We start from the raw sequence: 26,707 nt of genomic DNA, 5'->3' as shown, positions 1-26,707 counted from the left end.
TGTTTCATGTGTGTGTTTCTTGTATGTGTTTCATGTTTGTGTGTATGCGTTTCTCTTTCTCTTCTTCCAGGTCTGTACATTCCCACATAACTACAATCTCCAGGTCTAGGTCTAAGTGGAACTCTTGTCGATTCCGGTGTGATTTTCTTTATACTTACGGCTAATCCAACATTTGTTTTCAACTCTGTGAAAGATGATGAATTTTATGATACAGTTGGGCGCTCTTTTACGTCCGCGCAGGAAAACAAAACTTCCACCTTATATGAAGCATACACATCGAACAAATTTAATGCTTCGGCACAAGAATTTGAATATAATTTTGATCCCCAAGATCCTGTGCAAAGTTCATTATGTGTTTATCTGACTGTAAACCAGTATAAACAATATGTTATGAATAGTGATGATGATAATCTTTTGTTAGCTCATTTGAACATACGAAGCATAAGTAAAAATTTTGATAAGTCGCGATTATTTTTAGTAAACTCTAGTAATAACTGTTCCGTTATAGGTCTGACCGAAACATGGTTGACTCCCAATATAAGTCATTTATTTTCTATATCCGGCTTTGATTTCGTGTACAGAAATAGAAAAGAAAGAATGGGTGGTGGTGTGGGTTTATACATCTCCAACAAATTTGAATATTCTATCCACGAAGAACTGAATGTCATGACTGATGTAGTTGAATCTCTTTTTGTTGAAATGGTAAACCCGAATGGGAAAAACATATTGATTGGAGTTGTTTACAGACCCCCTGGATCGAATCCGAATGATTTTTTGCTGTATATACAAACTTTAATGCAGAACTCTATTTCTACAAATAAACATGTATATTTAATGGGTGATTTTAACATTGATCTTATGAAATGTAACTCCCAACATATTTCGCAAGAATTTGTAGAAACCTTAATGTCTGTTTCTTTATTACCGTTAATTTCTTAGCCGACCCGTGTTACTGACCGATCTGCCACTTTGATTGATAATATTTTTTGTAATATTCTCCCAATTCCCGAGTCTGGTATTGTTTTATCTGACATATCTGATCATTATCCTATATTTACACAAGTGCCAATTAAGCTATCTCCTAGACAAAATAATTATCAGAGACGTCGTAAGATCACGACCAATAACCTTATTAATTTGCAAAATAGTTTAAAAGATATTGATTGGTTTTTTGTATACAATACCGATCTTGATTTGTGTTATGATTATTTTATGAAAACTATCACTTCCAAAATTGATGAACATATTCCGTTTTGTACAAGGAAAAGTAGTTACAAAAGAACTCCAAGACTCCCGTGGATAACCCAATCACTTTTAAGATCGATTAATAGAAAGAATAATTTGTTTTATAAATACAGGAGTAACCCTACGGATAAAAATAGACAAAAATATGTGACTTATAAAAACACGCTTACTAATTTATTGCGTTTACAAAAGAGAAAATTTTATGTCAATCAGATAATGAAATATAAAAATGATATTAAGAATACTTGCAAAACAATAAAAGATGTTATGAATACATCTAATGATGTATCTAGTATTTCAGAAGTACGATGGGGTAATACCTCAAGCAATGTATCTGCTGGCATGGCCGAAATTTTTAATGATTTTTTTGCATCGATTGGGAAAAATTTATCACAAAGTATCCCTTCATCTAATAAAGTGTTTTATGATTTCTTAGATATACCTAATCCTAAAACTATATTTTTGGACCCTACGTATAATGAAGAAGTTATTGATATCACTTATAATTTGAAAGAAGGGAAAAGCCCAGGTTGTGATGGAATCGATAATTATTTGTTGAAAAATATAATTCTTCAAAATAGATCCTTTAGTATATATCATTAATTTATCATTTATTACTGGGCTTGTACCAAATCAGATGAAGACTGCCAAAGCTATACCTATATATAAGAAAGGGGAGAAGAATCGTTATTAACTTCAATTTCTAAAATTTTGGAAAGAATAGTATATATCCGAACTGTAAAATTTTTTAATATGAGTAATATATTTACGAATTTTCAATTTGGATTCAGAGAAAATCACACCACCACCCACGCTTTACTTACCTTTGTGGAAAATATTACACATGCACTTGATACATTTTCGCATACAATAGGCATCTTTCTGGACTTTTCCAAGGCTTTTGATACGATTAATCACGACATACTTCTCTCCAAGTTATCCCATAATGGTATTCGCGGAAAAGCCTTGCAATGGTTTACGAGCTATTCATCTGACAGATATCAATATGTACATGTGAACAGTTTTGATTCTTCTATGGAAAAATAGAATGTGGTGTTCCGCAAGGAAGTTTGTTAGGCCCACTGTTATTTATAGTTTATATTAATGATTTTTATAGATTCTCAGATAAACTCTCTTTCATATTATTCGCCGATGATTCCAATCTATTTTATTCCCACCTTGACCCTAATACTTTAATTAGTACAGTGAATTATGAATTGAAGAATGTCTCACAATGGATATATGCAAATAAATTGTCACTGAATATTGAGAAGACAAAGTATATGTTTTTCAGTAATTCTTTAGATAGATTACCAGGTAATGTTATATTTGACACTACTCCCCTAGAAGAGGTTTCGTCTATTAAATTCTTAGGTGTTTGTGTTGATAATAAGTTATCATGGAGGTGTCACATAAACAATATTTGTAATGTAATTGCACGTAACATAGGCATAATGAATAGATTGAAATACTATCTTCCTTCTTCGGCTTTGATTACGCTTTATTCAAGTTTGGTATTGCCGTACTTGAATTACGGAATTCTTGCTTGGGGGAATACATATTCGACATTGCTAGATAAAATTTTTCTTCTGCAAAAGATGGCGCTTAGAATTGTTTTTAACCTTCATATCCGTGCACATACTGACAAGCTGTTCCTTGAACACAAAATTCTGAAAATAAAAGAGTTGTATTTGTTTCAACTTGGTCAATTTATGTTTAATTACAACTGCAACCATCTACCCAAAATATTTTATTCCTTATTTCACTGTAACAGCCACGTACATAATTATCCCACGAGACAATCTAAAGAATTTCATCTTCCCTTAGTGAGAACTGTACACACTCAAAATACATTTGTTTATACCGGACCCAGATTTTGGAATAGCTTAGATAATGATCTAAAAGAATCTGTGAAGTTAATTACATTTAAGTATAAACTCAAAGAATATTTGTTTTCTAAATATACCAGTTAATTCTGTTCAATCAAAAAACCCATCATGTTTCATTTTTCCTTGAGATTTTGTAGTGTGTCCACAGACCTTTTCCATCCCTCTCCTTTTCCTTCTCTATTCTTCCCTGCTCCTTTTTCCTCGTTCTTCGTTGTCCAGTATCTGTTTGAGTGCATTTCCTCAAGTTCTGTTATTTCTGTGTTTTGTGTTATTGTTGTTGTCATCGTTATGTTTTGTTTGTGGCCGATTGCATATCTTCCTTTCCGTTCAATCTTCCTGGCATACCTGGCCCCATAGTGTCTGTGCCACAATATGTTACATAGTTTATACGTTTGCATTCTAAAAATCCTAGTGTATTGTTCATAGTATCAGCATCGTTATATCAATGAGTAAAATGTACAACAGTATATAGAAGAATTTAAAATGAATTTGTTTTATTGGTATAACAAATTGGTGCTGTTGTTTTGTTCCAGCGTTCCACGTCTTACAAGCTTGGCTTTTTTAGTGAAACACTGTTTTCCATCATTGTGATTATTTACTATTTTTGTTGCCATGGCAAAGTGCATTGTTTATTTTTTACGACATCATTCGTGTATACACTTTATATTGTATTAAAAAAAAAAAAACCTTTATCAGACGAGTGTAAGAGAAATGAAAAAAATTGTATCACTTTGGATCTTGTCAACTTTTTTTTTTTTTGATGATGGAAATAAATAAACTATTGAATTGAATTGGAAAAAAAAAGAAGAAATATGATCTCCACTATAGGGCTTGAATTTTAACACACGTCTCTATGGGGAATTATTTACCCGTGTGAGCCCTTAAGAGTACTAGTATAAATGAATGTTTATGAGTGCAATGGACAGAATATTTCATGAGGTGAAAGATGAAATGATCCATTCAACGAGGCGCAGCCGAGTTGAATGGATCTACATTTCATCTTTCACCGAATGAAATATTCTGTCCATATAGCACGAATGAAAAACATTTATTATTTGCTTTATATAACGCCTAAAATAGATCACTGTCATTTGATGTTTTATCAATAAAGAACCAAGAGAGAATCTGAGATCGCGAGTGTTCACTGAGCGCTTAAAGGTGCATTCACATTGCATTCGACACGACAGCACGACACGACACGACATGACACTTCGACACGACATTCGATTTTCCGTTCACACTATGCACGACACGCCCATAAATGTCGTGTTGGACAGTGGCGTACCGTGGGTCACGACATTGGGGGGGGGGGGCACCTCGTTTAATTTTCATTTACATGGATTATGGAATGTCGGTGTGAAACGACAAATTACTGGTAGCAACATCAGAATTACATAACAATTAAATGCGAGGGAGCTTGAAAATTTTGACATTTTACAGTACCAAAACTGCCGTTTGTAGCTGTATTTTTTCGCTTTGGAAATTAAGGGGGGCTCACGGGGGCGCAACTGCTGGCAATTACAGGCAGCAACATCAGGAGAATGGCATACCGATTAAATGCGAGATGCGAAGGGGCGAAGCGAGCGAGTTTGAAAATTTTTGACATTTTACAGTCCCAAACTGCCGTTTGTAGCTACAATGTATATTGTCTCGCTTTGGAAATTAAGGGGGGGGGGCGCCCGGTGCGTCCCTCCCCCTGGATCCGCCACTGGTATTCAATGGTGTCGGTTTATGTTCATGCCTAGGGGAGGTATGACCAGCGAGGGGGCGTCGAAGTGACCAAGCGGGGGAAGGATGTCCAAAATATGCACTTTAGAGCATCCCCCAATTGTTTGTGTTTATGTGTGCGTGTTTTATATACATGGAAAAGTAAGGAAATAGCCCAGGTCAAGTCTTATTGTGGGCAATGCAAGACATTTTAATATAGACTAGTATGTAAACCATCACTGTAAAATCAATGATCTATCTTTGATATAACGAAGGTGTACATTCTACATCACATTGCGCAACACTGCAGCGACTCTTTTTGCCTTTCGGATGTTCTGAGTACACCGCGAACATTCTGCTTATATTCAGAATGCCAACCAGGAATCACGCTGAATCACAATCTTCTGGCGGCTCCGGGCTTTTTGAACAATGTTTCACACTATATACCTCTTAAATTATGGTTAAAAGAAATCTTAGAAAAAATATTTTATTTCTTGATCACCCTTTCATGTCGATTTCAAAAGCAGTTTGCTAACCCTCGAATTACCATTTTGGTAAGTTTTTTTTTTTGTTTTGTTTTGTTTTTTCTTTTTACCAGTGGATTGAGGGGCACGTGCCCCCCCCCCCCCCCCCCCGTAGTTACGCCACTGGTTGGATGTCATTCGATTTGTAGTCCATCTAATACCATTACCATGGCAACAATGGAAATGGCGGCCCCCGTATTTGATGATGAGGAAGCTGCGATTATCGCCTGCTCGCGCGTATTTGTTTGTAGTAGGAAGAAGAGAATGGATGCATGAGATAAACCAAAAAAGGTCATCGCTGGGGGAATATTCCCACTTGGTGAGAGAATTACTGGGTCATGAAGACAGGTTTTATGGTTACTTCAGAATGGGTGTGGACGAGTTCACGCAACTCCATCACCTCATCAGTGACGACATAGAGAAGCAATCCACCACTTTCCGAGCGGCAATATCTTCCCTCGAGAGAATGGCAATTTGCCTCAGGTGAGACTGATGAATTATTATAAAAAGATGCTCCATCCACCTTCGTAGATAATTAATGAATGTTACACTTTTTGATTAACAAGATTAAAATATATATCTACTGACACTGTAGTATTTTGTGTTCTATGTTTCATACACGTGCAGGCACACACACACACACACACACACACTCACACACACACACACACATACGCACATATACACACACATACACACGAACACACGCTCATACACATACACGCACATTCGTTTCATCGCTGGATATGGGCACAGTTGCTAACAGATCATGATGAACACCAACATTCTATATGTCACGGGATTGCAATCATTGGAAACCTGTGACGCACAAGTCAAATCGTTCTGTGCGAGCTTGAAACATCATTGGAGATGAGAAATTGATAAGACTGACTTTATCAATTCATCACATTTTCGGTTTCTACGTTAATTATTTTAATCTCCCTAAAACATACAAACGAACAAACAAACAAGCAAACACTGATCGTTATGAGATCAACTCAGATCACATTACACTTCAGAGTAAAATTCATAAACAAAACGAAAGAAATGCAATTTTAAATTTTCACAGAATAGGCCTATATTTTAATGTTAATTGAAACGGTATAAAATCACCAAATACATTTACAGGTTAGATTCAACAGTGGCACTGAGTTTGATTCTAGTGGGACATTGAATTTTGATAGTCCTATATACAAGTACATGTATTTTCTTTTCCTATATATACAATCGTCATTAGCTATAAAACCGGTTCTCCAACAATGCCAACTCACAAACATGCGTGTACAATTAGACATTGCTTTGTCAGGAATGAGTCTGATTCTAGTGGGACATTGAATTTTGATAGTCCTATATACAAGTACATGTATTTTCTTTTCCTATATATACAATCGTCATTAGCTATAAAACCGGTTCTCCAACAATGTCAACTCACAAACATGCGTGTACAATTAGACATTGCTTTGTCAGGAATCCCAAAGTGACATGAGGAAAAAAGAAAGGCTGTGATGAGGTCTTGTATGAAAATATACAATGCTACTGTAATCAAGTAACCAGTTATCAGGCAAGCACATATCAATGCGTTTGTTCAAAGTAAGCTGAGTTAGAGATGATGTCATCTGAAGAATCTTACTTTGGAGGTTTTTAAGGGTGGAGCTTAGCAGATTAGACGAAATGATTGAAAAATAACATAAAATATATGACACAAATTTATACCGCAAAGTCATAATTCATGTGAAGTAATGTTAATACCGATCAATAGAAGTCAACATGCATTTGGATTTAAGGGAACCTATAAGCCACTCTGGACTGGAAAGATTGCTTTTAATAGAGCAAAATACTCGAATAACACCGCCTTTTGTTACACACACCTCATTGACCTGTGTTAAATAATTATCACTTGTAAACAGGCAAGAAAAAGCATCAAAATTTGATACCTAATTTCATTAATTCAACTATAAATTATGATTGAATATAAACGTTAGCTTTGCAACCAAACAACATCCAAGAAAATTATGCACTCGTCAGGTTTCCGCTGTGCGAATTTGAGCAACATTTGTTACGGTTTTTTTATAGTAATTAACGATCAAAAGAGGGAAATGTTTTTTGTAACACGTAGTACAATGATTTAAATTTCAAAAATACAAAATACAAAAGAGCAAATCTGAAAGTTTTGACACACTATTGTCTGAAGTGGACAATGTAGTGCCCACAAATGCAGTAACGTTCACAAATGTAGTAGTATTAAAGAATGTAGAAAAAAACACACACATAATTGAGGTAAAACTTTGTTCACCAATTTGGTAACGTCAGCGTTCACAAATGAAGTAAACATTATGTTCACAAATACAGTAATACAATAGGTAATGCATTTGTGAAAAAAGTGTCACAACATTTTTTAACTTTTCTTTTTGGTCAATTACTTCATTTGTGAGCAAAGTTTTACTACATTGTGGGTTTTTACTACATTTGTGAACTTTTGACAAATAGTAATATTATTGCTATTTTATGAATCTCATTTCATGGCATTTTATTTTGGTTACGTGTTGAATCACATCTTTGATAGTTAAAATATTTTCTACCCTCTACAAATATTTCTGACTTTTTGTAGGCTTCCCCACTGTTCAGCTTTTCTTTGACAATTCTGTTTCTTGATTCCATTACTTTTTTCATGACAATTAGAGATCTATCAGGAAGAGAACTGATATCAGTGCCTACAGATTCTTCCACATGAAAATCTTCTGGCTTTGCACTGACATCCATCTTCCACTCCTTCAACAGCCTCCATGGGCAGTAGTTTCCAAATTTGCAATGAAAAGACAATAAATGGAATACATACTGGAACATTTTAGACTATATTTCTACTGTTTCTTTTATATTTGAATAAGGTCCTCCCGATGTGATCAAAATTAGTGACTGGTAGTGAATACCTGATGGTCAATTTATGTGAACATGTGTTGAAATTATTGAAAGCATGCAGAAAATATGTAACACTGAAGATGAAACAATAACCAGAAAATATTACAAACTTGATCACGCATCAAGTCTATATTTGTACAATGTATTATGAGCAAAAAATTCATCAATAATTCCCTTTCTTTCTTTACAAGAAACATGTAGTTTGCCTAAATTCTTTTTATTTTATTAAAGTTGGTCAACAGTTAGTGTACTAGATATGATAATGTAAATACAACCAGATGTATACCCACAAGACTAGTAGGCAGTATAGAATATATACGGCATATGAATATGCTGTACTTCCATTACACTTCACAAACTTTTTCTATTGCTCTCCTGTGTCCGATTACCATCAAAATCGGTTCTTCAATGTCTGACAGGGACAGTGCTTTCTCGAGATTTAACAGTTCTCCATCATCCAGCGAGGTTCAGTATTCTTTGTAATCTGAAATAAGAAAAATAAAGGAGTGGAGGACTTAGTCTGCTTTCAAATTGAAATCGGGTACACATAATGCAAGGACAACAAATACATAATCTAATGAAACTGCTAAGTCTGGTTGAATAATTGTTACTTCGTTTACTGGATTTTTTTTAAACTATTGTTTGCAGAAGAAAAACTATTTTCTTTGAATTTCACAGATTGCCTGCCACAAACTTTTTGTACAAGAGTGAAGGATAAAAGAAAATAGAAAAAAAAATATAATCAAAGTATTTATCACATGTATTATTTTACATTTGTCATTGGAAAATTAAGTTTCGGCTCATAAATGCTTTCTTAGGAATTCACATTAACATACACACAGAAAATGCACTTGTACAAAGCCCTGAACTTCTTAACTCCAGTTGAATTACCTTCGGTTTCAAAGGTAACATTGTTACAATGTAACAATGCGGACACTACAGTTGTTTGTAGAGGCTATGCTTCTGTTGCTGCTGCTGCTTCTAGCAGTGTTGCTGATGTTCCTGGAAGTGCAGATGCTAAAGTTGCAAGTAGAGGCTCTGCTGCTACAGTGGTAAGTAGAGACTCAGTTGCTACAGTTGTAAGTAGAGGCTCAGCTGCTAGGGCTGTATGTACAGGCTCTGCTGCTGCTGCTGCAAGCGGTGCTGCTGATGTTTCTGGGGATTCAGCTGTTACAAATCGATGTTGAGGCTCTGCTACTGCTGTCACAAGTAACGATACTGCTGGGGAAGTTTTAAGGAATGCATCAATGAACAAATTATGTGAGCATCCTGAGGGTAGAATCTACAAGATTTATACTAGATATACTTACAAACTATCATGGGCACTAGAATATACTTATCAGGAATTGATTTTGTTTTGGACTGAGAAGAGACATTGACATGATAAGTAATAATCAATATCAGACTTTTAAAGAAAGCAAGTGGAAAGTTAACAATCTTCAGCATCCTACATTCATTACAAACTACAATATAATTACAACATTCATTTTATTCATTACACAGAATTGAATATTTATATTCAAATGGTAATGCAATGAAAGTACATTGTACCTACATGATACTATGCATAAAAATCTCTACATATTTTAAAATGAATAGAAACAATTTTCTTGATACAGTTATTGATCTACAACAAATCAGTAACTATGTATTCAAATTACCTCAGGCAGAAAGAGGAATGGCCTCATCATCTGACATTCTACGTCCATCCATGGGCATGTTGAAGACTTGAAGCACCCTCCCTTTCCACCAGCCATTTTCACTTCTCATATGTACGCAGGAACCTCGTTTGCAGTTCGGTCCGTTGAGCATGATGGAGGTCACTCGAGCTGACAGGATTCATAGAACCATCCCTCCTCCACTTGACAAGAACATCTATGCCCACGGTGGTTCAAATAACACAAAAACTTGTATGGACAATTTCAGTAAGAAATTTGACAGTTGTGTCATACACTATGTAATAAAACATTACATGTACTTGCAGGTTTGAAAAAAAAAATGTGAAGAAGAGTATTTCTCAGAGTTAAGCACAATTTCAGAAGAAAAAACAAATAACATTCTTCACAGGCAATCAACTACAACACTATGTCAGACAAAATGAAAATAGCTACAGCATACCTATTTGAACTGCAAATTGTCATCAAAGTCTGCTGATCTCTGAAGAGCACAGTAATTCAGGTGCAATTGGTTTGAGCTTTTACACCTTGGAGTTGGCAAAGGTAAATAATGATAACTGATACACATTATTTGATTAGAAATGTGATGTTTTTCACGTAAAAACATAACAATCTTATAGACAGACTTGTGCTTGCATTTTTCTCTTTTTCTGGTTACAATCTTTTACTACATTAAGTAGCATTCAACAATGATAAAATGAAACAATTACAGTAAGGCCATTAAAAACTTGGCCCAAGTATGCTCGGGCAGGTGTCTAGGGAAGAGCTTGTAATATCAACATCAGCCTGTCATCACCAGGTTAATATCTACATAAGATACTTGACAGTAAAGTTAGATAAGATCCACATTTAACAATAAATGTACAAGTATTACATTCCAGATCATATCAAAACAGTGATTTCTGTCAAATGACATGATATAGTCCAATCATCTGTTCCACTGACAGTAATGATAACCTATTCCATTCACCTACATACTACTATGCAAACAAAGAAATGTTTGTGAATACCTGGTACCCGGTACACTGTATGATCCACAAGTACCGGTAATCACTTATTATGAATCAAACTTACCATTATAGGCAGAAGGAAAAACATCCTCATCACCACCACTCTCTGCAGTTGTACGTAGAGGCTATAGTCTGCTGCTACAGTCTGACAGTCTCAGCTGCTACAGTTGTCAAGTTAGGGTCATGCTGCCACAAATGTACAGTTTTACGGTACCGGGTACCATGCACAGAGGCTCTGTTGTTACAGTACCGTAGTACGTAGAGGCTCTGCCGCTACAAATGTATGCAGAAGTTCAGCTGCTACGGTCGCACTTTATAGGCTCTGCTCATGCTGCTGTTGCGTCGAGAGGTGCTGCTGATGTTCCTGGGATGTTAGCTGCTACAGTTGTTATGGTAGCGGTGCTGCCTTTGTTTGTGGGGACTCGGCTCCTGCTTGTAGTGGTGCTGCTCCGAGAATTATCCCCTAGATATAAATCAGGAAAATTATGTCTGTGTTATAAATCAGGGCACAAATAGGATAATTTATATAAAATACAAATCCCTTTCTGGATATAGGCTTATAAATACATGTACATACATGTATATGAGTGTTAAACAAACTGTGAGCTGGTACCAGTAATCAACTTCGTTTAATTTTTCTGAAAGTTCACTGATTTGTGTACCTGGTAAAAGTTACCGGTAATCAAAATAAGTACCGGTAAATATAACCTAACGTTAGATCTAGAGCCTATAAATTTGCTGTTTATGCAAGATTTATATTTAGACAGTAATGGCCAGAGTAGCTTTCCTTATATGCCTAATAGAAGCTATGTAACTATAACACTTAACACAATTGAACACTAAACAGTCTCTTCATGCAATCTCATTCTTACTTAAAATATCTTCTCTTTTCTTTTAACGTGACAACATGAATCTTTATTTAAAACAATAATGAATTACTTCTACAGAGGGTCTTCTTACAGTTCTACCTGGGTATTGGCAATTGCTACCGTAGCTAGCCTACACTATATTTTTCTAGTTAAGAAATTCTACGATACTTAAGGGTTTTTTTAATGCATCAAGGTTGTATGGGAGGCTTGCTTTATCTCTGACCACGAATAAGGATCCCCTTCGACAAATTTCTACTAATTTAGAGTGGCTAGGGTCTAAAAAAGCACATGACATACGGTACACAACACAAGCAAGTTACTGCGACCAGCCCCATAACCATATCATACGCATTGCATAGTGTAATGGGGCTGCAGACTGTAGCATTCAAAATCATGACTGGGTCGTATCGCGGACAAGTAAAAGTTAGATAGAAATGCATTTTATGATTTGCACATCATTTTAAATTTAAGTTAATTCAGATCTAGAGTCTAGATCTAAAATAAATGTCTTGATTATCATCACATTTAATTTTAAAACAACGTCAATGACATGTTACCAAAATCATGCACCGTTGCGGCATTCCACTATGGTCTAGATCTAGCCAGGGAGGTGGAAGTCTTCCACCTCCCTGATCTAGCCTGACCAGACGCCGTTACTACGCTGTGCGAAAACGTATCTACGTACAGCGACTGGCCTGTGTATAGTTAGTCTAGATCCCAACTCGAGATCCTACCTCTAACTTGTTAAAGTAAATGATCATGATGTGTCTAAGACTCTAACGATGGCATCAATCTTTTAAACAAAGGTTTATTTTCTTATTCTCTTCTTCACTTCAGTCTGTCCGAATTTTTATAACTTCAATCTCATGAATTGGACTTGGAGTTGTTAGACACACATTCTTAATTTTTTAAACTTAAAGTTAATGTTTTTTTATGTTACTGACACTCCCGTTCTGATTGTCTTTACTCTTACCTTTGAATTGTAACGACTTTGAAAGTTCGAAGGCAGCTTGACTTGGAAGTTGGAGTTGAGGGTTAACTTCGTAAAAAGTTCAACAATTCTACGATACAAATGTTAGATAGAATATCTCTGGTGGTAGTCTGGAGATCGAGACTGGATGGAGAGTCTGGTTTGGGGCCACCGCACCGCCAGAATGTTTGATTTGACGGGCCGTGACATGTTCTTCGCGAGCTCTGGCCGTTCCTTCTGCATATCATACTGACAGTAGGGCCTAATCGTTATCTGCACAAATTTATACTGACTCCAATGTGTTAACAACGCAGTTTCTTACATATGGGACTGAAAAGGTTAAGCGATTGCAACTTTGGTATTTGTATGTAAAAGTCCATAAAAAAGGCTTCGCTTGTTTCCGCTTCCAGTGACAAGAGCAAACTGAACAAGAGGATACTCATAATACTTGTTTGTGATTGGCTAAAACTTTACCCCCGCGAAGAGTGTCGTGTGTCGTGCTTGAAAAATCGCTCTGTGAGCGATTTGCTTAATCGACAAATTACGTCGTGTCCTCATCGAATCAGGAAGGACGACACGACATGCTTGAAATGTGAACGGTCTCATTGGGTTTGCACTGGAGTAATTTGTTTTTGTCGTGTGTCGTGTCGTTGTGTCGTGTCGTGCTGTCGTGTCGAATGCAGTGTGAATGCACCTTTACGCTTAGCCTAGCGCTTAGCGCGCTGTCGCATACACACACTGCAAACGCGTAGTGTGCCGGGCTTTCAGAGAGCGTGGAGTGGAGCAAATCGTATGGATCCAAAATTGCACGATAAATGGAGCCGCAATTGCATGGGTGATGACGTCATGTAGTGAAATGGGCCGAATGACCAATGTCAAACAACCAATCAAATGACAGGGATCTCTTCAGGCGTTATATAATACACTCTAAGAAAAAAAGGTTCTTTTGAGCACCATTAAATGGTTCTCAGCACTGTCACAATAGCGACACCCTTTTAGGTGCTCGTGAGAACCTTTTCTAAATGGTGCTTGTCGGCACCTTTTGCAAAAGGTGCCCATTAGAACCTTTTTCCCGATGAAATGGTGCTCGTGAGTACCATTTAAAAGGTGCCCATGGGCACCTTTTTGACTAAAGATGGGCACCTTTTTGACTCTTTTCAAAAGGTGCTCATGAGAACCATTTCATTGGAAAAGGTTCTAATGGGCACCGTTGTTAAAAGGTGCTGACAGGCACCATTTAAAAAAGGTTCTCACAGGCTCCAAAAAAAGGTGTCGCTATTGTGACAGTGCTGAGAACCATTTAATGGTGCTCAAAAGAACCTTTTTTTTTTCTTCTTAGAATGTAGTATGTGAATTGATGTCTGTGTATTTTTGGTGTGTTTCACATGCAGTGCTGGTAAGGTGCTTCACTGGCACCATTCTTAAAGGTACATTACCTATCTGCATTGAAAATGTGCATCACAAACTCATTTGAAATGAAATGAATTCATCTGAATTTCATCTCATCAGTCAAATATACGTTCAAAACATGTATACATATAGCAATACATCAGCATATCATACATTATCATTGACACTGGGAAAAAAAGAGCAAGGATAACACACCCATGCGCACACAGTTTCACAAGCATGAATACATGTACATGACATTCACCAATATTTTTTCATGAAACATTACTCAATAACTGAAAAGCATAGAAATTTGCTCTTTCACATATTCGCAGAAATGTATTTATTCACCTTCACTTTTACAATCTAAAGGTGAGGTTTGTATTTGTCATGTTATAATCTGTCAAATATTCTTAACAAAATATTTTCATTTGTTCACTAATTTTTTCCATAATATTTGTCATTTGTGTACCGAGCAGTTCTTGAAAGACCATCACACATCTCTGTACAGATGATATGAAATAGCAAGAGGTGCATCAGGCTTTTGAAATACATAACAAAATTTCTAATTCTCTGTGAAATAATTCCTGCATGGATGAGATACAGTAATTGTGTAAGTCATAAGATAGGCAGAAGGCAAGTACATTACCTGCTTAAGTAGTATGAGGAACTTTTTCCACATATTTGCTAGTTTGTTTGGTGTTGTTTTTTTTTTCCTTTTAACGCATATTTGTCCTAAAAGCAACTACAAAGGGCAGGAAAACAATTCCATTAAACAGGACCTTTGGTATTGTCACAGAAAACATACATTATATTGCTGGTACTGTATGATACTTCGGATAGGATAAGCTTTACACTTCTTCACTTCACTTCACTTCACATTCATAACGTCGAGTACTTGAATTAACTTATCTTTGTATACGAGTGACCTTTTTTGTTGTTGTTGTTGTTCTGCAATTTGAGAGCACCTTAGACACATCTATACAACTGCAAATACAAGAAGAGTATCAATTCAGGTTAATCATGACTTCTGACAATTTACAGCATGTCCTACGAAAACACACACAAAAAAGAAAAGAAAGGAAAAGAAAAGAACACATTGTTTTATAATGAGAAGGATAATAAGAATCCCAAGGGGAAAAGAGCTAGGATACCACACCCACACAGTTTCACAAGCATGAATGAACAAAATTCCTCAACCATGATCTTAAATATATAACATTGGGAATCGATAAAAATTTGAAGAGTTTGATAGCAAAAATCGATAAGTCCATTTTTGAAGATTTTGAAGTACGGTCTCTGTCATAAAGTACAAAATAATACCTTTTAGATTATATATTGGTTACTACACTTACATATAAAGGTAACATTTTTGAAGTTATGGTCAAAAGAAGCAAACATTTTCTTATTGTTCTCTTTAGTTTTCTTGACCTTTAATCGCAAATATCTCCACTTGGCAAATATGGACTTATCGGTTTTTGCGAACAAACTCTTCATTTACACTTTTTTTTTTATAGCAGAGCAACAAATTCATTAGAGTAAACTGTATGCAGGCCTAAATCTGAGGTTTGAATTTGCTGTCCTATAACCTGCCTATGACAATAATATGTTGTTAGCATTTGTCATTTTGTTCACCAAATTTGCCAACAGTCTTTTAAACACCACACATGTACATTTTGTATTTCTGCAAAAGCAATATAAACTGGTGACAAGAGGTGCATCAGTGCTTTGAAATAAATTACATAATCTTCAATTCTCTACACAATACGTAATTCCTGCGTGGGTATAAATGCAATAAGTTTTACCTGTCTAGGTGCAAACTTTAAAAGTGTGCAGAAATCGACCACACAATGACTGGAGAATTATAAAGAGCATTTTCCTTTTGTGCTTTTAAAGTTTAGAACTATGAATGACTCCACTTCTCAGATTGGCATCTGGTGTGATCTCATTACGTCTACCCCCCCCCCCCCTCGCCCCCCCCCCCCCAATTACAGTTGATTCAAAGCTGTTAAATGCAAATTATAGTGAAACATTATCACTGGTACATTGTAAGTTGCAAATACTGTATTGGGATCATAACAAAACATGTGACCCTCCATCACACGAACCAACAAAAAGTCGCCTGACATAAATATTTGGTTGACGGCAGATTCTGAAAGAGCAGCTATAAAATACACTATAAGTCAATGCAAACGAACTTACCTACCCTATCTACATATTTCTCAAAGGTTTTCTCTGGCAGCATCAGTGTGTTTTCTTTGACTCAGCTCATTCTTGGCTAGCGTAGGTTTCTGGTCGATGCTGTCAACGGGCTATCGGGCTAAAACTGTCATTCTGATTGATGTATTCTTTTGGTCACCCAGCTCATTCTTGACTAGCCCATCGGTTCTGTTTGATGCTGTCAACAGGCTATCACAGGCTGTCATTCTGGTCGATGTATCGTCTTAGCCACACAGCTCATTTTCGACTAGCCCAGGGTTCTGGCTGATGCTGCAAATGGGCTATCCCGGGCTCTTATTCTGATCGATGAATTCTTGTGGCCGCCCAGCTCATTCTTGGCTAGTGTTAAGCCTACCGGTTCTGGCCGATGTTGTCAACGGTCTGTCACGGGCTGTCTCTCTGATCAATGTAGAGTCTACCTTTTTCCCTAACCGCACCAGCGACCCAAACACGTACGTACAGCTTCATCGTCCCGGCCAGAGTTACTTGTTCCCTGGTTTCTGTGCATGTTGGTGTGTCCTCTTCCCTGATATATGAATTGAAAGATACAATAGACCTACACCGCATTAATAAAACAATGTCATTGCTATAATTCGATAAACAGAACACGGCATTACACGGCGTGACTCCTCACTGAGAACAAGCCTGAAAACATACTGAAGAGATTTTGACCTAACAGTTAGGCCTACTGGGCTGTAGACAGACCTCTATTGGCTCTAACGTTAACACTGACAGTTATACATAACTAATATAAGCTTCTAACATTAGAACAAATTTCCTTATTGCATGTAGACGGTATAGACCTTACCCCGGGGCGCTCCTTGTACACAGTTATCTTTGCGTTCGGCGTTGGGGCTATGTTTCAGAGTTAGTAGACTCTATTTTTAATAGGCAAAGAAATATCTAAACGTTACATGCATACCTAGCTAAGTAACTTAGCCCGGCCCAGTCGCTGTAAAAACGTGACAGCCATGCTCCGGCCCTGCACGGCGTCTGTTCGGGCTAGCCCATGAGCCATTGCTATGCCAAATTTCTAATTGTAAAGTGTCTGTCAGCTCAGCCTATGTTATTGATAGATCTGGATCTACTGTACCTGGTAAACATTAGTCTACAAAAGATAGCAGCTTCGATCAAATTAGATCTATCATTAAGATCTAGCTAACCGTTAACCAGTTGAGGACGGTTTGATTTTGCTACAACACGCATTTTCCATAGTCACCTGCCCGAGTATGCTCGGGACTCGTCCTCAAACTGAGTGATGAATCTAACACGTAACATTCTAACTTGATTTTGTACCAACGTCGAACGAATGTCATCTAAAAATGAGATAAAACCACATTAAAACTAAAAATCTTACCTCTTCTCCTGAATTGTGATGACTGCTGTGGCGAAAATGGAATTGACAGTGACACGTTTCCAGTCCACTTTGTCAAAAGTAATGTCTAACGTTACCGGGTGCCGTTCGTTATGATGGGCGTGATGTGTCTACACTATCTAGCCGCGCCGTCTGCCGTTGCGCTGCATGTATGGTATTGCATTGGCACTCTGCCGCTATGTGGTGGTAGGTTTGCATAGGCGCGGCTAGCGCAGGCAGGCAGCACAGGGCTACACAGCCGCGGCGCGTGTCGCCGCGGTTACATACTAGTAGTCCTACACAGTGCAGTGCTAGTACTAGTATGTGTACGTTTACGCGTACGCATATCTGATCGAGCGCTAAAATTGGATGGTGGGAGCTGTCAGTTGGCACGCAGCCAAGAGAAGTCATTAGTCTACGATAAAAACAATTATGAACTTTTTATTATCACAGCAGTAAAAACGCATAGAATATTTTTGTATCAATACCACAGTTTTGGTGATTCTTACATCTGACATTCGAATATACAGCAAGGGGAAAAATGAAAGTGGACCTAAAGATATTGTTTGACCTGCAGGAGTACCACAAATAACACTCGGGGACTGGGTCGCATACTAGCAAATGGTGACGAACGGAACCATTTCGATTGGGAACCATTTATAGGTGCTCATCGGAACCATTTTGCGAGAACCATCTGACGAGAACCATTTTGGAGCCGACGAGAACCATTTGAGAACCTTTTTTTCTTAGAGTGTAGGGAGCTTTAGATTTTAGACGCGCGGACGTTCAAAGGGAAAAAAAACATGGTTTGAGCGTGCGCAGTAGCGCACGTCAAGTTACTGCGCACGCTCAGACCAAGTTTTTTTCCCTTTGAACGTCCGCGCGTCTAAAATCTAAAGCTCCCTATTATTGTCTGCGCGACGGGTCGCCGAAAAAGCGCTAAAAATCGAGAAATACGCCGTTTTCTTGCTGGATAATTTGCTTATTCAAGCCGAGAGTGTGATGGTATCGGTTCCATGACATTTGCTCCTGCGACAATTGCTCCCATGAAATATCTGTAGGCTAAGCCCAACATAAAACCTACTCAAACACATAACCCTCACCCTAATCCTAATCCAGTGGCGTATCTAGGGAAAACGGCGCCCGGGGCAAGCACGAAAATTGCGCCCCTAATTTCTGAAAAAGTGTTCAACCCCAACCCCATCCTGGTAGGGACTTAAAACAAAGTCCACATGATGCTTTTTCAAGGACTTAAAAGGGATCTTTTTTGAGGGTGATTTAAATGTAATGAATTTTGATAGATTTGATAGATTTGATAGATCCGAAAATTTTTGTATTTCAGCTTACGAAACATGGAATTCTTGTCATTTTTTGCTTACCAAATCTTACAATTCTAATCAAGATAAAGTGACAGCCTTATAGATATCGATTTATACCAAAAAACTGAGGACTTTAAAAAATACTCTAAATTAGTGCGCGCGAGTGAGCTGAAATTTGTAAATGTCCTCGTCATCATCACGTATTGTTCTTATATTTTTTTATATAAATTTTGGCGAGCGAGCGTAGCGAGCGAGCCGAAAATTTTTGTATTTCAGCTTACAAAACATGGAATTCTTGTCATTTTTTGCTTATTAAATCTCACAATCATATTGACGACCTTATAGATAACGATTTATACCAACAAACTGAGGACTTGAAAAAATACTCTAAATTAATACGAGCGAGTGAGCCGAAATTTGTATATTTCTGGGTCATCATTACGTTTTTTTCTTCTTTTTTTTTTCTTGCGCCCCCCTTCCCCGTATATGTTCGAAACCGTTGGCGTCCTCTTTTGATCCAACTGGCGATCGCTTCAGAACGAATGAAATTGCAGTCGCTGCTCCGTGTAACATTTTCCTGCTAAATATGAAATGACATGAGTGAACACGATAGACATTATCATTTTGTCCTCGTCATCGTCACGTTTTGTTCTTATCTTCTTCTCTTTTTTTATACAAATTTTGGCGAGCGAGCGCAGCGAGCGAGCCGAAAATTTTTGTATTTCAGCTTACAAATCATGTCACTCTTGTCATTTTTTGCTTATTAAATCTTGCAATTCTAATCAAGATATAGTGACGACCTTATAGGTAACGATTTATACCAACAAACTGAGGACTTGAAAAAATACTCTAAATTAGTACGAGCGAGTGAGCCGAAATTTGTATATTTCCGCGTCATCATTACGTTTTGTTTTTATCTTGTTTGATTTGTTGTTTTTTTTTTTGCGCCCCCCCCCCCCGTATGTTCGAAACCGTTGACGCCCTCTTTTGATCCAATGGGCGATCGCTTCAAAACGAATGAAATTGCAGCCGCTGCTCCGTGAAACATTTTGCCTGCTAAATATAAAATGACATGTGTGAACACAATAGACACTGCCATTTTGTCATCATCACGTTTTGTTCTTACCTTCTTTTTTATACAAATTTTGGCGAGCGAGCGCAGCGAGCGAGCCGAAAATTTTTGTATTTCAGCTCACAGAACATAGAATTTTTGCGTGAACACAATAAACATAGTCATTTTGTCCGCGTCATCATCATGTTTTGTTTTTATCTTGTTTGATTTGGTTTTCTGCCCCCCCCCCCACAATTCTCCCTCCCCCTTCCGGGCAAGTTTTCTTCTTCTTCTTCTTCTTCTTCTTTTCTTTTTTTCTTCTTCTTCTTCGTTTTTTTTTCTTCTTCTTCTTCGTTTTTTTTTTCGTTTTTTGCGCCCCCAACGAGTGGCGCCCGGGGCACGTGCCCCCCTTGCCCCCCCCTAGATACGCCACTGTCCTAATCCTCACATCAAAATAAACCTGAAACCCTATCACAACCCTAACCCTAACCCTAACCCTAAGTCCTTGGAGAAAATGAGACCGGAGCAATTGTCGCAGGAGCAAATGTCGTGTCACCGATGGTATCAAAGGTCGTATGAGTGTACGATCTTTGATGGTATCCACAAAAGCGCAAAAGAAAAACAAAATTTACGTACCCCCTAGGCAAATACCCCTATGATTAGTGTCTACGGCAATTATTCAATGCAATGGTTGAATGCAAATGTCCACTGCACCAGTATTCGGTCACCAACGAACGCCGCAACGTCCCCGATGCAATTTTGCACCAACAGGGTAGAGCGCGATGCATTTTCAGCGGCCTTGAACACGCATTGACATTGAGCGCGCATATCGTGCAGTGTGACTGGGACCGAGCAAAATAATGCTCCACCAATGAAAAAAACAACAACAACCAAACGATCAATTTTGATTTGAAAAATCACCAAATACGGGCCAGTTTGAGACGACGGAGAGCAAACTTTCATAAATCCAGAAGGACATAGTCCCTCAAATAGGCCTAAACGTGAATTTCGGAATTCTTACGAACATTTGAGCAGCGAAGACGGATCGTTTGGGAGTTATGTTTTCGTATGGTAGCGGAAAATCGCAAAGTGAGAAACGGAAAATTTTCGGAGTGGTCACTATACCATGGCGTTAAAACTTCAAAGTCACACAGAATTTGCAAGGGTCAAGCGATTATCACCAAAATCTAGTCGATTCTTTCCTGTCATTATCCAAACATCCCCTGAACATTTTGCGCAAACATACGGAACCCTTCACATAACCCCCTGCCGATTTTCATCGGCGTGGGTAAAAATTCTATAGGACCCTAATGCAGTTCGAGACGGAAGGTTGTTGTTGTTTTGTGTTTAGTGGCGTTTTCCATTCTCTTTAGAATATTTACGCCAAACACTTATCTATAAATTTCTTTTCCTTTTATCATTTTTTTTCAAAAAAAAATATTGTAATGAGTATCCTTGGTCAGCTGTCGGTACGTCTATTTGCCTGCTTAAAATATCATATCTTCTGGCCAATCCGAGTCGGCAATGTCGGAGTAGTGAATAGGACGTACATAGCAAAGTCTCTTGCAAATTATTCATTATATCTGACAAATTTGAGTATCCTGGCCTCTCAAGACGACCGCATTGCTATCATGAGCCAGTCAATCAGGAAGCCGCTAGCGAGAAAAGCAAAGAAAGACGACTCTGGACCAGAGAAGGCAGGAAACACCGCCGCCGCTCTGCAACCCGAATCGCCTAGGTCGCCATCTTCTACAGACCATTGGGCCTCGGCCTCAGCTTCACCCGAGGCTCTCCGCCAAGGTGCTCGCCGGAAAACTGCTGAGGCTCCAGCAGCCCCATCGACATCAGCAGCCCAGTTGGATACATCGGAACTCCAATTCATCAATGAGGATGACGTAACCACACCTGCTGGCATTGCCCGGTACTTCAAAGCCGCGACAGCTAACTTTGAAAAGATGATACAAAGAGCAGTGTCTTCTTTGATCGACAACATCAAGCAGGTGGAATTCCAGCTGGGATCAGCCATTGACTATGAGAGCCGGCGAGTCCTGAAGCGGAGGCGAAGTATGGCGAGGTGCCCGCACCTCGTCAGGGGCCCGAATACCGTCACCCCGCTTAAAATTGTTTTAAGCGCACTAAACAAAAATTTATGCCCGGGACTGTGTTCAGTAAGCTTGAAACTTGGCAGGGCTACCACAACCAAGCAAACTGTGGTGAAAACCGAACGATTTTTCGCGAAAATCTGAAATTTAATCGGAATACGTGTTATAAGTATCACAACTGTCCCCGCACACTCGCATCTTTTACGTGTATGTCTATGGGAGCATCACGGTCACCCGCACACGTCTTTTACGTGCTTTGTCTATGGGAGCGCGGGTGACGAGTTGCGGGCCCCTTCCTTAGCGCGCAACTTTTTCGCATCGTTCGCGTTTGACGACGATAGCAGCAAATTTTCGATATCGATCAGTGAAATTGTGGTTCCATTGGAATTTGCAGCATTTTTCCTGTATGTGAGTTGGATTTCAAAGAATTTCAGTGGCGAAATGTGATTCAAATATGCGCAAACATTAACTATGACGAGGTGCGGGTCACCCAAGTATACTCTCAACTGGAGAAGAGAATGCAGGCAATGGAGAAGGAGGTCAGCGCTCTGAGGTCAGAAGTTGCCAAGCAACAACAGGAGATCAACAAGAGCGAACGCTTCTCGCGGAGAAACAACATCCGGGTCATCGGGATACCAGAATCCGCCAATGGTGAGGAGGATTGCGTCGCCTTGGTTGAGAAAATAGCCCGGGAGAAATTCGCTATGAACGTCAGGGTCGAAAAAGAGCGCATCGCGACGGGATGCCCGCGAAAGACCGTCCACGACACATCCTGTTCAAAACGCTGTCTTATCGCCAGAAAATCGAAATCATGAAGGCTCAGCGTGAGAAACTAGCGAACGAGCGCTACTACATGACGGATGACCTAACAGCCGATGACCTCAAAGAGAAGCGCGAGTGGTCTGCAACCGTACAGCAGCTGTACGACTCCGGGGTCAGGCTACGCTTCTACGCAGGTAGATGGAGAAGCAGAGGAGGAGCGCCATACGAGTTCAACTCTTAGATGGTATTGTCATCAGCCTATATCCAACACATACTCTAACAATTGTATCAATTATGTTATACCCCCTGTCTCTTACATTATCAAAACTCAGATCGTATTATGCGAATGCACTGATATATTGAGAATTTGCTATTTTTCCTTTAATTCTTTGCCTATCATTGTCAAAACTCCCTATAATAATTATATACATGTACTACTCCATCAGTATACTGATGATTTGTCTCATGTACTAAAACTGCCTTTTATATTTTTGCCATTAACACTTCAGAATCTATCTTTACAATGATACCTGACTTAGATAATAATGTACAACCACTCATAGATTGTAAGTATTATTTGCCGGATGTGTTCAATCGTACTTTTGTAAATGTTCCTGACAAATTTGGTTTACTGCATTGTAATGCCCGGAGTTTAAGTAAGAACTTTGATAATGTCACTGATCTGTTGACAAATATGTCTTTTTCTTTCTCAGTAGTAGGAATCACTGAGACTTGGTTAAACACCACATCCCCAGACATATATAATATTCCTAATTATCATTTTGTTCGCAGTGACAGACAGGACGGTCGTGGTGGTGGTGTTGCTTTTTATATATGAAGAGTTTGTTTGCAAAAACCGATAAGTCCATATATGCCAAATGGAGATATTTGCGATTAAAGGTCAAGAAAAATAAAGAGAATAATAAGAAAATATTTGCTTCTTTTGACCATAACTTCAAAAGTGTACCTTTATATGTAGTGACCAATATATCATTTAAAAGGTATTATTTTGTACTTTATTACAGAGACCATACTTCAAAATCTTCAAAAATGGACTTATCGGTTTTTGCAAACAAACTGTTCATATGTAAGTCTCTGTCCTATAAGGTCAGAAATGACCTTTCATTTGTTCATAATTCCGCAGAATTATTATGTATAGAAATAGACATGGTCAACAGTAAAAACTTAATTGTATGTAATATATATCGCCCCCCTAATATTGTATTGATAGTTTTTTAGAAGATTTTGATGATATATTACATAATCTGAATAGAGAAAGTAAAATTATATGTTTAATGGGAGATTTCAATATAGACCTGCAACAGGATAACAACAATGTCAATCACTTCAAAAGTGTAGTATACTCGAACGCCTGTTTTCCAGTCATCGACAAACCTACAAGAATTGTAGGTAATTCGTCTACCCTTATAGACAATATATTTATCAATGTACACAATTGTCATATTCACTCAGGTCTTGTATATTCTGAAATCTCAGATCATATCCCTGTCTTTGTAATAATTGATTCCCCTCCTCCTCGTAGAAATGGACAATCATTTTATGCTCGTAAATTCACCACTGAAAATATAGCTAGGTTAAATGAAAATTTGCAGAATGAAGATTGGGAAGATGTTTTAACCTGTGACGATACCGAAAAAACATATCAGTTATTCTGGGCTAAATTTGAGATATATTTCAACATTAGTATACCTAAGACCAAGGCAGGGAGAAAACGTAATAAACCTATGAAACCTTGGATAACAAGAGGAATTTTGAATTCTATAAATAAAAGAAATATTTTGTATAAAATAAGTCTTCATCAAGTTAGCCCTGAAAATGTTTCCAATTACAAGACATATCGAAATAGATTAACAAGCATTATCAAACAGTCTAAAGAAATGTATTTTTCTAAAAAGATAGATAATGCTCAAGGTAAAAGTTCAACTATATGGAAAATAATCAATGAAATTCTCAATAAGAGTAAATCATCATCTGATTCTCAAGTATTTTATAAAGATGGCAATACTGTAAGTAATCCGGTAGATATAAGTAATATGTTTAATGAATATTTTGTGCATATCGGTCCACAACAGGGCTCTAAAATCGATAAGAGTAATTGTGATTTCGCAGATTTTCTGCCACAACCAAATAGATTCATCCTTATTTTTAAACCCAACTGATTTTATTGAAATATTAAGAATTGTCTGTGCTTTTAAAAATAGTTATTCTGTCAGTCATGATGAAATCAGCACCAATTTACTTTAATAAGCAGATTATAGGTAGTATTTTGTCTCCCTTAGTCCATGTCTTTAATCTATCTCTTTCTTCTGGTATTTTTCCAAGTTCCTTCAAGATAGCTAAAGTAATACCGATTTATAAAAAAGATGATCCCACGTGTGTAACTAATTACCGTCCCATTTCTATTCTCTCTAGTTTCTCCAAAATACTCGAGAGAATTGTGTATAATAGGTTGTATGGATTTTTGTGTCAGAATGATTTCTTCAATCCTGATCAATTCGGTTTCCAAACCAATCATTCTACTGATCACGATTAATGTTAATGCAGATATTTGATAGAGTATCGAGTGCCTTGGCAGATCGCAAACATGTAATTGGTATATTTATGGATCTGAGCAAGGCATTCGATACTCTTGACCACAAAATATTATTACATAAGCTACGACATTACGGGGTTCGGGGTACTGCACTTACATGGTTTGAAAACTATTTGTTATGTAGAAAACAATTTGTCTCCTTTGATTCAGTATCCTCCAATACACTACCTGTAACATGTGGAGTTCCCCAGGGTTCGATCTTAGGGCCGTTATTGTTTTTAATTTACATTAATGATATTTCAAACCCATCATCTATGTTACAGTATATATTATTTGCCGATGATACAAATGTGTTTTACTCACATGCTGACCTAAACCACCTAGTTGCTATTTTGAACAATGAATTACCGAAATTATTTACATGGTTTAAAAGTAATATACTGGCACTTAATTTAAGCAAAACTAATTTCATTCATTTTAAATGTAAAAAAGCTGATTTACCAGAATATGAATTGTATATTGATGGCATATCTCTTGAAAGGAAAATATTTAATAAATTTCTCGGTGTGTATATAAATGAAAACCTAAAATGGGATGATCATGTAAAACACATCATTTTGCCTATATCCCGAAACGTTGGCCTGTTAACTAAGCTTCAGTATTTTTTACCAACTCGTGTATTGTTTACCCTGTATAATGCCTTAATCTTACCATATATATCGTATTGCAACATTATCTGGGCAACCCACAAATGTAACACAGACCGTATACTTCTCCTACAGAAAAAAGCAATACAAGTGTGCAGTCGAGCACGCTCTCGAGATCACACCGACCCATTGTTTTTCCAGCTTAAATCCCTTAAGATAAATGATATAAATTTTCTCCAAAAAGCTGTATTTATGTTTTGTCTCAAGTCAAACCTCTTGCCTCCAATATTTAACATAATATTTCGGTCAAATTCAGAGATTCACTCTTATCCAACCAGACAATCCACAAATTTACATTTATTTAACCCCCAAACCGCACTCGCGCATCATTCTATCAGACACTCCGGCCCTGACACTTGGAATTCCCTTCCCATCGAAATTAAAAACATGACCACTATGTATTCATTTAAGAAGGCTGTAAAACTTCACCTCCTTAAGCAGTA

At 37.7% G+C, this 26,707-nt stretch overlaps 1 protein-coding gene and 1 long non-coding RNA gene across 3 annotated transcripts in view; both read right to left on the bottom strand.

Annotated features, from left to right (window-relative positions):
- The window catches only part of LOC140236424 (uncharacterized), a 91,281-nt gene that overhangs the window by 31,995 nt on the left and 32,579 nt on the right, over positions 1-26,707 (bottom strand). The window lies entirely within an intron of this gene.
- On the bottom strand, positions 8,461-11,599 carry LOC140237283 (uncharacterized). Of its 2 annotated transcripts, none has more exons than XR_011901826.1 (4): positions 11,032-11,599; positions 9,943-10,156; positions 9,173-9,502; positions 8,461-8,765 (listed from the first exon to the last, which is right to left on the bottom strand). It is a non-coding gene; the product is annotated as an uncharacterized lncRNA (long non-coding RNA). The 2 variants fall into 2 exon arrangements; XR_011901827.1 differs by having other exon boundaries at positions 9,173-9,499.

Source organism: Diadema setosum, chromosome 13, assembly GCF_964275005.1.
Source record: "Diadema setosum chromosome 13, eeDiaSeto1, whole genome shotgun sequence".
NCBI lineage: Eukaryota > Metazoa > Echinodermata > Echinoidea > Diadematoida > Diadematidae > Diadema > Diadema setosum.
Note: the sequence above shows the minus strand (reverse complement) of the source record. Positions and strands in the feature narration are given on the sequence as shown.